Below are 14,509 nucleotides of genomic sequence, written 5' to 3' on the forward strand. Positions count from 1 at the left end.
GCTTCACCAGGGCTGCATTCCCACAAGAAGCACCACAGTCTATGGTGACATCTCTCACCAGAGAATGTTTATGCTATTGTAAATAGGAACAAATACCAGCAAAGAATTTTAAAACCATAACACACAGAATTCATTAAGAAATTGACCTGCATATGTAGATGGATTCCCCAAACTAACATTTTTATGGTGAGTTTGCAGACAGAGATGCTACAAAACCCAAATAAGACACAGTGTGGGTCCAAATTGCAGCACTCTGTTCTCCCTGATCCAGCAGCATCAAAATGATGTGACTGGCCACTCAGGCCATTCAGCTCAGTAATGACAGAAATAATCTGTGTAACCCAGTCAGCTCCACACACCCAGCAGTGTGTAATTCTCTCAGTGGATAATCAAATGTGGTGCTGATTATCTGCAGCACTAAATGGCTCTTAATAGCTAATAAGATCAGCCTACAGCCACTGATTGGTTTATTTGTTTTTAATTGGGGAAGGGTGTGTTGCATTTTACATACAATTAGTCTTCATTTAATTGGTTTTATTTTCTGTGCTGTCTCACAGAGGACAAATCCATATTTCTGATTTAATTTTTGCTGGATCATTGACAGCATGGAGGTTTGTTGGCTCTCCCACAACCAGAAATGTTGATATTAATATATTTTGTAAGACAAATACAAACAAATGAATGGAGTATAACTAATAACCTCCAACATTTATTATTCATAAAAGAGAAATACAGGGAAGAAAGTTTGAGAACCTGAAAGCAGAACTCTTCCTTCAAGCACAAATATTAATCTTTGAGTGAGCCTGAACAGCTTTGGATGTGCTCTTTTTACTTTTAACTTTGTATTTGTTCACTATCTCTGTTCTTTAAAGGTTGAGCAAGTTCCAGCCAACACCAACAATCCCTGCAGCCAAGAGAAGGAGCAGAAACCTGAAGGGACCCGCTGCAGAAACTGAAACCTTAGAGTGTGTATTCTGGCAGTGAGACCTGCTGGATTTTCTCTTCTTCAATTCTTCTGTTTCTCTTTTGGTTATGAACAGATGGCAACAACTTCAAATTATGCACAAGAACTTTCACCTTACGCTCAGGGAAGGGCATTTACAGTCACCTTCAGTAAACTAGAGTACTTGTTCCGATGAGATTAAAATTACCTTCTGAACATAACTATTAAGCAAATGTAGAATTCATTAAGCCCATGTTTCTGTATGAAAAATGTCATTTGTAGGACTGATTTAATATCCTCATCATAGATTAAAGAAGTAAAGGCTTGAAAACTTCAGTCTGTGTGGAATTAATCTTAATTAATAATATTTCCACTAAATTGAGTAACTGAAGTAAATTCACTTTTCAGGAATAAAATTTACTGAATCAGTCAGTACGGACAGCGGCTTTAAAAAATATTCACCCTTGGATGTTTTACTCTTTTACAAATCAATAATGATCAACAATATTTGGCTTTTTTGAAAACAAACAAATAAAAAAACACTTAACCTTTGCACAAATGTTCTTCATAGGTATTTTAGGGGTAATTGTCTAGCATCGCATTCTAAAGAACCATTTTATGATCAACTGTTTGCACTGTGGTGGAAGACATTTCTTTCTATTATCCTGGACACTATTTGAAAGTAGAGGTGACCTCTACCATTAACCTAACCAGAAACAAACAACAAAAATACAGTTTATGCAATTAGGTATTTTATGTTAGAGGTTTTTGTTTCATTTTCATTATTTTATAGACATTAGTTTTCACTTCGACATTAAAGTTGTTTTTGTAAATCTTTTGGACAGAAAGCCAGATTTTGTGTCTCACCCAAATTCTAATTTCTTTACAATTTACTGCAAGTCTGCTCATGCTCCAAATACATGCAGGACAAAACGTAGCATCAAATGGCATAGACGTGTGTCAAATGTTGACCAGCAGAGAGCAACAGATAATTGATAATGAGAAATACTGTGCTGTTCTTTTTACTATCTGGCATTATGGCTCACATACTACAGTTGAAACAATATGGCAACTCAGGCGTGTGATGCTGGCAACATTTATTTCCACTTTGTGTTCCAGTTACATTTTGGTTTTCTCAGAACTCGTCAGTGTGAAATGCTCAGTGAGCTCGCCAGATTACAAAAGCAGAAACATAATCAACAGGCTCCTGCAGGCGTGCGCTCACATCAGGGCTGTTATGAGATGACACATCGACTGCTTACAGTGAAATACATGGAAAGGAACTCCATCTTTTTCTGCCCCCCCCCTGCCTGGTTACAGCACGCAGGAAAAAGCAGCGCGGTGGGATGGCACCTTCACTGAATGTCAGCACTACTCTTAAACATACATTTTGACACTGTTGTGCAAGCACATCAGATCACGCAAACGTGTGTGCATGCAGGGAGCAGGGAGTGTGTGCAGGGACTGATGGGTGTCAATTTGCATGGAAAGGAAGCAGCTTTCAGAGCTCCTGTTACCCTCAGCTAAAATGATCAGGCTAAAAATGTCATTTGTAGCCTTAGCACAGTGTGTGACACTTATTTCTATGTTTGAACATTTGGATGTGCTGTGCATGATAATTGTACATGTGTGGAACACAGGGAAACCCATCTGAAGTCCTTGGAAGCATATGTGTCCCGCAGCTGTGTGTGTGTGCGTGCGTGCGTGTGTGTGTGTGTGTGTGGGGGGGGGGGGGGGTGTGTGCGTGTGTGTGTGGGTGTGTGGATGTGCGTATGTGTGTGCTTTCTGAGTTTCATGCTGCAGGGAGTAAATGCATGTGGGTGTGCAGAGGGGAGCAGAAGTCAAGCTGATGACTGACATGTCCATTTTGGTTTGTCCATTATTGTAAGAGCTTCAGGCTTGTTTCTGCAGAGGAACAACTGTCACATTTGACTTCCAGATATCTTCAGTTACAGCTGCGTGTCTCATATTACATTTTTGTAATAAAGTGCCAATTGGCTTATTTTCATGTTTTGTTCAATGCAGTGAGAGAGTAAGTAAAATTACTTATTTTATGAATGTGAGATAAAAATAAAACATTTCTAGAAACGATTAAGGACATACAGAATAATTTTATTCATGTTTCAGATAGAAATCCTTTTTTCTCCAAAAAGATTTTCAAAGAGAAATTAGTACGTATAAATATCCATTTATTAGATCCATTCAATAAATTAGAATATTTCTAAATACTCCATTTATTTCAGGAACATTATCACTAAATAAAACACATTATATGGATTAATTATACTTACACAGATGGTGTTTTTTTCTTTTTTTGTTTTTAGGTAATTAAGATGATTTTCTCCACACAGTTAATGAAAATGTCAAAGTATGACAACAGGCCAAAAATACAATACTAAAATTTAGATTTAGAAAAAAGTATGCTAACCAACCTAAAGGTTGTTATTTTCAAAAGATACTTTTATTCTGACAAATGGGCCTCATCATAATGCATATTCTAATATATTGAATATCTCCCGTTTTGGCTGCTGTATTTTCCTGGAGATTTTCTGTAGTATGGCGCACACGACTCCTCCTCCAAAATGATTTAAGGAGAAAAAGCCCTGATCTCAGTCACTTAAATCTGAAATGGTGTGAGTGAGTGAGTGAGGCTACTAATTCTACCAGGAGGACTGGGCCAGAACTAAAGCTATTGTGAAAGCTTGTAGAAGAACCAAAACATTTTATTAAATTCCACGAAAAAAAAAAAAAAAAAATCAAATATGTACAAACGGATTTTCTGTCTTCTTATTCTGGCATTTTGCAAAAACAAAGAAGTTTTAGTTTGACATAATAGCAGAAAGAAAGAAAAAAAAGATTATGTGTCAGTGGATGTAAACTTATGGTCTGTACTGTATCAGCCAGGAGTGAACATGTTGTATGAAACATGCTGACCGTAATCAGCAACAGAGGTCAGTCCACATGAGCATGTTTAGTTTTTTACCTTGCAGCTGCAGATGATCAACATGCCTGCTGCTAACAGTGAGGAACATTATTACTGAAATCACCTGTTTGCTTGTTCTTAAATTATGGTGCATATTAAATATGAAAACCCAATTCCACGTCTTTGTTACCATAAAAACATTTTGTTCTGTTGCCTTATGGTGACAAAAATGATGCTCTTAAAGACAACATCTTTTTTCTAATTTTTTGAAGCTACTAACCAGAATGCTGCACCAGAGCTCCCTATGTTCTGCGCCTGCAGGAACAACTGCAAGGTGTGGCCAGAAGAGCTTCTATTTCTGCTCCTTTCTTTTGCTTTTATTCAGTCAGAAATGTCACCAATTTTTTTTCTTGTCAGTGACCTCCGAACCAATTACTCAACCAATTAGTTCATCTTTCTAAATTACTTTCATGCCATTTGATCCACCTAATCTGTCCAGTGGAAGATGCAAAATACCAAACACACACACACACACAAGTGCACACACCCACACACACTCATAGAGACATTAACTGCCACTTTGTCACAAGTCTGGGGCTGCTGGGAGGTGGTGAAGCTGAACTAATAGAGCTGAGCTGGTAGAGGGCAGTGTGGCAGCAGCAGCCACTGGTCCAGCGCAGATGAGTTTTCTGCAGCTGTACGGAGCTGAGTGTCTTGGTGCAACGCAGGTACAGTGATGCGTTGCGCCTCTGCTTACGCCTCAATCTGATGGCATCAATGAATAATTTAAAATCTATTGTTTGTGTTGCAGGTGTGCCAATCAGGAACCACCTTCCTTGTGCACAATGACCTTTCATGTTTAATGATGGGGGTTGATCTTGTGTCGGTCATCTACTCAAGTCATATGTACACTATTCTTTTTTTTTCTTTCAATCAACCAATATACAAATATTTTGCAGGACACATTTATGCTACCAAATATGGTTTGGCTCCATATATCTTTTTAAATTTCTGTGAAATAAGTGTTGATCGTCTCGAGATGAGGAGGAAAGTATCTTTAGAAAAGTGAAGGGTTGGGATCACTTCACACCACTCCAGTTTTACATATTGGATATAAACAATGTTTGTTTCATAAATGAATTGATGTAGAATTGACAGATAAAAATAGGGAGAACAATAACAGCTCTGCAAGTTTAGAGGAAAGGCCCAAACCAGACTAGAAAATAAAACTGATTTAAAAACAGGACAAACCCAACAAATAGTGAAGTATTGTTATTTTATTTCATTTTTCTTGATGATGCACATGGTTCGTTTAGACGTCGGATTCCAGAAAATTCTCATCACATATAGTGACAGTGAAAACATTCCCAATTTCACCCTGACTGTGTAACCGCCTGGCTGCTGACGAAGAAACTGGAATTGAATTGTCCGGCCTCCATTCACTGACCAACCACTTTTTAGGTTCGCCTGTTTATTTCTTTTTTTAAGGAAATAGCATGAAAGGCTAGAAACAAAACATTTGTGACATTTCCACCTGATGCGGTGGACTGTGACACAAACCAAACCTTTGAAAAAATATTTACCGGCTCACCTGTGGGGGCGCTGCAACAACTACTGAAGGAGATGACACAAAAATCTCTGAAGAAGACACTGAGCACAACTTCCTTCCTCTCAAAATGTGAACAAAGACATACTTTATAAGTTTCGTAAACAATTATTATTATTTTTTTTGCAGACATACACCCACTACAGTTTAGTGGTTGTAGGATTACTCTTTTGTCTTTGGTGAAAGATCAAAAGTCATTTGAGTCACGGCAGAGCAGGAGAGGAATGCGGTGATTTTTAGACCTTTGTCAAAGTAAATAAGACTGGTGAATAAGATCAGCTTCACATTTCAGAACTTCAGGACAGTATCAATTGAAATGAAGGAAAACAGGGGTGAGGCTATTTCTATTCTATTCTATTCTATTCTAACAGACTTCCTCTGCAGGGTAACTGGGCTCTGATTTGGAGATGATGGGGGAAACACAGAGTTCCTGACCTGCTTCCCTAAACTGAAATAAGTCAACATAAGTAGTTCATTCATCCAATCAGAATATCTTTTTTCTTCTTGCTACATCTTCAAATTGACCACAATTAAGCAGAGGAAAATGAAAGGACAAACATCCTGTTCATAAAATACTGAAAATACCTGCGTACTTTTTGGCAGTAGCAATTTTCAGATGTGTGTTTTGGTCAACAGCAAAAAACAAACAAACAAAAACTAAACAAACTACAACAAAACACTTTCTCTTAAACACATAATCCAATCCTTCCTAACCCTTTGTGATGTAAAGTCAGCTTGCTACTGTCTTAAGTGGGGCAGCCACAGAAAACTGCCCCAGGAATCTCACTACGACTGTGAATCAGGAAGACAGTGTCTTGAGAAGTTGAGGATAACTGGCCCAAGCATAAGACTTGGTGATTCTGTCACTTGTACATGTGACGTGTGCCTCCCACCAAGTTCGTTTGTGCGGTGATGTGTGTGGGCGGGGCGCAAACAGGAATAACCCTCTTCAGTTTCAGGGAAGAGCCGTCACAAGAGCAAACCAGGAAAATTAGACTGCAGTGGAGGGAGGTGCTGCAGAGAGAACTGGGGCTCAAGATGTATGTGACTGTGTGGTGTGTGTGTGTGTGTGTGTGTGTACTGTATGTGTGTTAATGAGTCATTCAGTGTGTAAGAAGAGTACAAGGAGAAAACTTAGATGGGTAGAGATGCAGACAGCAGTGGGCTGGCCCAGAAAAAAAAATTACTCTGGTTGCTTTTTCACAGCTGCTCCCAATTGTTCCAACGTCTCCTTATATCTTCGCCCATCACTCCTTCCACTCCTTTGTCTTGCTCATGTGTGACTGGGCTTTACTAGCATGAAGCTGTTTGAGAGCTGATGAAATTATAAGAAAGCAATGCTTCCTACATATTAACACTGGGTTATTACTCACTCACCAGCCAGGCTGCCTCTGATTGAACATTTCCAACTCACCATTTTCTTGGCATGTTATGTTCCATGTATCCCACATGTGCATCACTGTTGTTGGATTGATGTAACTGCAGCTGCATTTCCTTGACCATGATATTGAGGAAATTGGAATTATGAAAATAAATCTGCTTAATGGAAACAAGCACAGTTTTGAAAAACAACAACAAACAAACAAAAAAAAAAACAACAACTCTTTTTTTTTGGTAAAAAGTGTTTGCAATAGGACCAGGTGGTTTCTCAGCTGTAACAAAATTAGTGTATTTGGCAAAACATCAATGGATGTTTCGCAAAGTAAACAAGTTACAGTTTAAACAAGTTAAACTTTCCGTCACACTCAAAAATATTATAACATCTTTCTATCACAAGAGAATTATTATAATTATTATTATCGATAATAACTGCATAGAAACTCTTTAACAAATACAGTCTTATATTTGTAAGAGCTGTTTGATCTTCTGCGCCCTTTCTGTTCCTCCCTGCACTCCACCTGCCACACCGTCCCTTTAGTTAGGTTGGTACTAACTTCTTTTCCTCTTCACCTCTTTCTCTCCAGCTGCCCCTCCATACATAATTAAGTTTTGAGTGGAAATGTAACCCCTACTTCCTTTTTTTCTCACATTTCTCCCTCTCCTCTTCCGTGTGGCATGGGATCTCTCAGCATTGTTTTCTTCTTTTTTTTCTGCGTCCTTCGTTACCTTACCAGTGACTCCATTTGGACTCCGGGGCCAGGCTTGTCTTTTTAAGTGATAATGCTGAAATGTTAAATCACACCGCAGCCACCACTGCCACTGCCTCCCCATCCACCTTATCCTGTGAACAGTTTCTCGTTTCACATTGTCCTGTCATCCTATCCACTCAAACTCATCAATAAGAAATGCAAAGGCTCTGTCAGCTTCTGTATTTCTCTTTCATCACAAGACAAGGTGATGTTTGGGGCCTGACCGGTCCCATGTTAGTGTGCATGTTAATGAAGCTGAAGTATCGGACTTCCTTCTTTCTTTTGGTTTCATGCCTTTTTAATTCAATGCGCAACTTAAAATGTGGTAAACTGTAACCTCTGTCACGAGCAGCAGAGCTGAAATTCAGCTTAATACAATTCAGTTCTATTAAATTCAATTCAGTTCAGTTCAGATCAATTCAGTTTCACTCAGTTAATTTAAATTAAGTTAAGTTAATTCAGTCAAATATTTTTTTTTATCATATGGACCTACTTGTGTCTTTAATAAAGGTGGTGATGATGACTTCAGTTCAAATTAATACGATTCAGTTCAATGCAATTCGATTTGTATATAGCACCAATTCACAACACGTCGTCTCAAAGCATATGTTGCTCTAAATTTAAAAGTCTCTTAGAGTGTTGATAATGTTGAAGTACTTGATCTAAAACATCAAATTCAGGATAAAAACTCTTAATTGTTAATTTCTAAAATGAATACTGAGCTGCTGATTGGCCTCAGCAGTTTCGGTCTCCATCTCATTGTGTTGTAACGCAGTCCTCCGGAAGAAGTGAAATGCAACCCAAGACGTTCCAGAGATGCTGTAATTAGTCTGTATAGTTCCACCTGGCTGCAGTGTTAAGCAAAGCTTACACTACCACACCATGCAGGAACCAATCGGTGCTGTTAATTTATGAAGAGTATGTAAAATAGAAGCTCAAGATGCAGCCGCATTAACCAGCCCAGGTTACCAGCAACATTATAACCACTGATAGGTGAAAAGTACCACTGATTATCTGTCACAGTGTCACCAAGCAGTGGACTGGGTTTTAGTGGCAAGTGACCATTATGCTGCTCACTGCAACATTACTGTCTTAAAAATGTGCATCCAAACTGAAAATAATCTATTTATTTGATTCACTTTTTATTATTTCTTTTAATCACTTTTCAGCAACAGTACAAAACATCATCAGTTTCTAAAGCAACATGTTGTAGCCCTGAAGTATAAGAATCATGGACTACATTTGAAATGAATTTGTACAGCTCAACTTTTGTTTAATCATTTTCTTGTTATCTGAAACATTCACTGCTAGAATGTGATTTCATGCTGTTCTGATGTTCATGCTGTAAAGGTTCTTTGCATTTTCAGCTGCGTTTTTAATGACCATGATATTGTGCAAATTATGAAACTGGCTTCCTGTTTCACATTAAACCCTGGGAAAAGATAACTGGTTATTAGAGTCGTTTACCTTCTACATCACAGACTGTGACTAAATGAATCTAAAAGTCAGAAAAAGGAGTTTCTGAACCATCAATGAATAAACATAAGCTAAGTAATTCCATGATGAATTCTGCTATTCATCCCGGTTTACTCTGTTACATGTGTGCCTACAGAGCTGGCTTAAACACGCCTGGATCATATTCCTGATTCATGCAAATGCCATTTCTTTTCTCCGTTCCATGACATGCCAGTCTCACGCGCAGAAGGTGTGAGCTCTGAAATCCCCATCTTTCTGCTGCAGCTTTAAAACACAATCCAGTTCTGTTCACGACGAAGAGGCAACTGCTGTAAAATCCAGCTAGAGGTTTGCAGATATGGACAGAGGAAAAAAAACTTCCTCTGCTGTTCTCTCTTTCTTTCTGGCACACACATAGAAAATCGTAGACAAATACACACTTGTTTTTTTTTTTTGTTTTGTTTTTACTCTCAGAATTGCATAAATTCCACCCACAATTATGATGCATTGTACACACAATTGTGAGAAAATCTTTCAGCTGCCTGGATGTAGTCTCATTGGGCAATGCTTCACTGCTGAGTGCACAACCCTCCTATCTTGGTAGGGGGAGGCCTCCTCAGTCAACTTATTATCTGTTCCCATCTCATAGTCATCTGCTACTGGAAGATTCACCATGACAAGTCAATGCGATGGTCTAAAATACACCAAAGTGGATTTTATTATGTGTGTCATCAGGTATGTTATACGGTACTCAGAAGATACAGAGGGAGCAAGCATGGAAGGACAGAGTTATGATCATTTGACAATTCAATACCTTTATGCAAGCATAACACTTCCTAAAGAATCACTTTGCACTTTTAATGTCTCTAAAGGGCCAGTAAAATCAACTTTTTTGAGCTTTACATCATGTTATAATATTGTTTCCTCATCAAAACCATACCTGGAATGTATTCTTTGATTATTTTATGCATGTTTAAGAAATTCTTTAATCTCCATGGCAACCACTCAGCTGTATAAAACACTTGAGAGATTATAGTTTCCAAGCTTTGGCCTCACAGAGCCCCTCTCCATTGCATCTCCCCCTCTCAGCTCCTTCAGACTAGCCAGAAGTAATTAGCACATTCCTGGTGGAAAAGCTCATCTGCTGAGCTCATTATAGGAGCTACATCTCAGAGCAACACTGGTAAAAAAAAAAGGTTAAAGGATTAGCAGAGGAGCTGTGTTTGATGACTTCCTGAAGGCAAAGTTTCAGAGAGAGCAGGATTTTTTAAAAAAGAGACAGCGACCCAATGTCAAGGCATTGATATGTTTGGTATATATCAAATTATAGTTGTTATTTTTATAACAACTGAAGATAACATGGTTACTTGATTGTGCAATAAGTTATGTCTGGAAAACACATACCATACTGCTGCCCCTTTAAATGAAGGTCTCCACAAAGCCGCATCAACAGTAATTTCTTGTATATTGAGCCAGCAATGCCCACAGATCTTTAGTCGTGTGGGTTTGGGAGAGCACGTGAATCTGTGACATGTGAGGGGAGGTCACACAAGAGCTCTCTTACTGTGTGTCATACATGCTCATATACAGCAGGGTACTCACATGGCAGTGAACGTAGAGGACGACCACGTGACTCATTTGACTGAGCAACAACAGCAACCTGCAAATGTCTGACTGAGACACCTGCAAAAGTTCAATAGTGCATAATGTTCCTGTAATTAATAGAGCTGCAGCCGTTCCGAGCTGATCTCAGGGGTTTGAAAAGCTCTGAGTTGCTGATGCTGATTGTTGCCGATTATCATTTGTCTTTAGGAACTATGATATTTGAAGATACAATAACATCATGTGTGATCGTTTCCAGATTATTAGCCTAAAAAAGATTTCAAAACTAAAACAAACTCAAGACAGTCTTTAGCTTATCATATTATCAGCCAGCATTGTAAGTGCTGCTAACATTTGTAAAGCAACATTCTCCATGTGCATGCTTTAGAGAATATACAGCCTTACCTTTTGTCATTGATTTCCAAGTCCAGGTAGACAGACAAAAACTCAAAAGAGTAAAGGAAAAATGCTAATGCTATATGTCCAGTAGTCCAGAGGACAATACACTGATGGTGGTAAGCTACATAGTAGCCACAACTGCCCTGGGGCAGGCCATGGCAGAACTGGATTGGAGCCACTGGACCCTCTCACTCCAATAGACAAGGCCGGGGAAGCATCTTGGTCAATGACACAACATCTATAGTCAGAATGGGGGTTTAAAATGGCATTAATTCAGACATTTTGTGAAGTAAATTTTTTTTGCGTTGTTCACATTTCCAAAAATATACAACTTTCATGTGATCCCCTGTGAGAACTGCAAATGACCTAAAAGTGCCCCAAGTATGCCACAAGAGCTCTCTTACTGTGTGTCAAGGCACACAGTGACATCACACTCTTCTGAATCTTGACTTTTAAAACAGATAATTCTTGCAGGCATTTTTAAACAATTTGTCATCCAGAGTTTGTTATTAATAATTGTCTTGATATTACCTTCTATTCTGGTTAACTTACAATTGATATTATACAAACTAGTCAACAGATTGACGAATGCATCTCAGTCAATATTAACGTCATCATTATAAATAATCTGCATTCATTTATAGAGAAACTCCTTATCCCTTCTTCTCAGTTCTTTTTGTATAATAAAACTGATAACCATCAACTTCTCTTATATCAGTTTCACCATATCTCTATTACCACAATTACATTAAAACCTTTACTGAGTTGATTTAATCGGTTACTTTTACTAGACTCCAGTTCAAACTGTGATTATTGAAATGAATGACAGACACTGCTCTGTCCATCACAGGACCTAAATTGTTAAATCGTTCTCTGTATAACATTTAAACTCTTTAATTCTGAGAAATCAATGATCAACATCTGTCTTTATCATCATGTGTTCATATGTTCTTCCATGAGGAAACATATTAGCACGATGGCATAGTTACTTTGAAAAAATAACTAATCAGATTACTGATTACTCATTGAAAAAATGACTTAGTTTACTAATTACTTGATTTGGAAAGTAACTAAGTCACATTAAAAGTGACTCTTTTAGTTACTTTCAGCAGCTGCTAACAATGTTGTGCCACCTGTGACAATCATATAGAAAAATAATCCAGAACCAGTTCCTCCAGCAGTTTCCTCCTCTGTTAAATCTGCACTAGCTGTCGCTCTGGCATACGTTCGATGTCGAGTTCCAAGTCCTGTAATCACCAAATACTCTCTGTGCGTGTATTGTTAGTGTTATTCTCATCCCGTTCTCTCAGCGTTGTTTGTAGTGACTTCCCCTCATTAACGCTCCTGCTGCAGAGTTACTGTAACTTTGTTAGGTCCCCTGACATGAAGCTTAGTGATCATTTAAACTCTTCCATGTCCTCTGCTGTCATATCTTTGTTGATGTTATTTTTGCTGTTCAGTCTTCACTTGGATAGTTGGCATTAGCTGCTAGTGTTAGCTGCTAACATTAGCTGCTCAGTTCCTCCACCTAGAATTGGTTGTATGTTTGTCTACAGGGAAAGTGTAAAATGCATGAACACAGTCTCTCTCCTCTACTCTTTTCCCTGCATTTCCTTTTTGGCATCCATCACTGTCTGTGGCAGTGCACTGCGAAACAAATTTCAATCACTATACATTACAGGTTACGATAGAGAGCTGGGAATGTGCTATATGTGCCAGCTTCGATTTTTAGGTAGCATCTACAGGTTCGTCCATCATTGCTCTGTGAGGCACCCTTGTGTGTTGGGCCCCAGACAAGATGTTGCCTTGGCACCCACCATCAATCATGCTATGTGCAGAAGGCAGAAATGCACTATGGCTTGCAGGCCTCCCTCCTCTCAGCCACATGCTCCCCCCCTGCAGCTCTCTCAGACCTCGATCATGCGAATTATGAGTTTGAGCATATGTTGGGAATTTGATTTTGTCTGGTCTCTGCATGACGTCCGTAGGTCTTCATTTTTGGTTTAGTACCAGCCAGAAGCTTGTAATTTTAATGGCGGAATATGATTAGGTATTAATTATGCCGGCTATGGGGAAAACAAGGTTAGTTTAGATCCACCTGGCGCCACTCAGTCAAACTTGGGTCAGCGCTATTAAGAAAATATGAGGTCATGCTTTAACTTTATTAGAGCTTTGCAAAGAAGCATAATCATAAAGGGATGAGATCATTTCAGAACGCTCAACATTAAGGTGCCATGCACCATTTTTATTTATGACTCCAGTTTGAAATGGATATTCCACCCACCTGTTTGTTCCTCTGATTGGCTACTGCATTAACTGCTGTTTTTTTTCCCCTGTACATTTTCATTGAGAACATACAGCAGGTAATGTCTCCCAATGCTGCTCAAACAACAGCTACTCTGATCATTTTTCTGTCAAAGTCGGGGAAATTATGATTCAGGAAGTCATCCAGTGTCCTTCACTCATCACAGCCAACCTATTAGTGATGTTGGGTGGTGGGTGGGTTTAATCGGGCCAGATCAGATATGATTGTTGTCCTCTACAATCCTCCCCAGCTCGACCATTATTCCTTGGGATCTCATCCACTCAACGTTCTGCGGCAGCACTTCAATGAAAGTATTCAATGATATCCATATAAATACGGACTGTGGGAGAACCACAGTGCTGGTTCTGTTGGACCTCAGTGCAGCTTTTGACACTGTTGATCATGACATATTATTGAATCGATTGGAGAGCTGGGTTGGACTCTCTGGTTCGGTGCTCGACTGGCTTGAATCTTACATAAAGAACAGGAATTTCTTTGTTTCAATTGAAACTTCTCATCGAAGAGGTCAAAGGTCACATGTGGGGTACCCCAAGGTCCAATCCTAGGACCCCTCTTATTCAATATTTATATTCTCCCACTAGCTCAGGTTATAACAGAAAATAATATTAGCTAACATAACTATGCGGATGACACACAGCTCTACATTACAATGTCACCAGGTGACTCTGAACCCATCCAATCACTGAATAAATGTTTAGAGCAAATAAATGTGTGGATGTGCCAAAACTTTCTCCAGCTGAACGGAAACAAAACTGAAGTTATTATTTTTGGACCTAAAGAGGAACGATCTAAAGTCAATGCACAGCTTCAGTTATTACAACTAAAAACTAGCGATCAGGCCCGAAACCTGGGCGTAGTGATGGACTTGGACTTGAACCTTGTGAGCCACATGAAGACGGTTACAAAGTCGGCCTTCTATCACCTGAAGAACATCTCCAGGATTAGAGGACTAATGACTCAGCCAGATCTAGAGAAACTCATCCATGCGTTTGTCTTTAGTCGCATTGATTATTGCAATAGCGTCTTCACAGGCCTGTCCAACAAATCAATCAAGTTGATCCAGAACGCTGCTGCTCGCGTTCTCACTAGAACCAGGAAGATAGAGACATAACAGCAGTTTTAAAGT

Source organism: Poeciliopsis prolifica, unplaced genomic scaffold, assembly GCF_027474105.1.
Source record: "Poeciliopsis prolifica strain line A6 unplaced genomic scaffold, Auburn_PproV2 SCAFFOLD008, whole genome shotgun sequence".
Classification (NCBI taxonomy): Eukaryota; Metazoa; Chordata; class Actinopteri; order Cyprinodontiformes; family Poeciliidae; genus Poeciliopsis; species Poeciliopsis prolifica.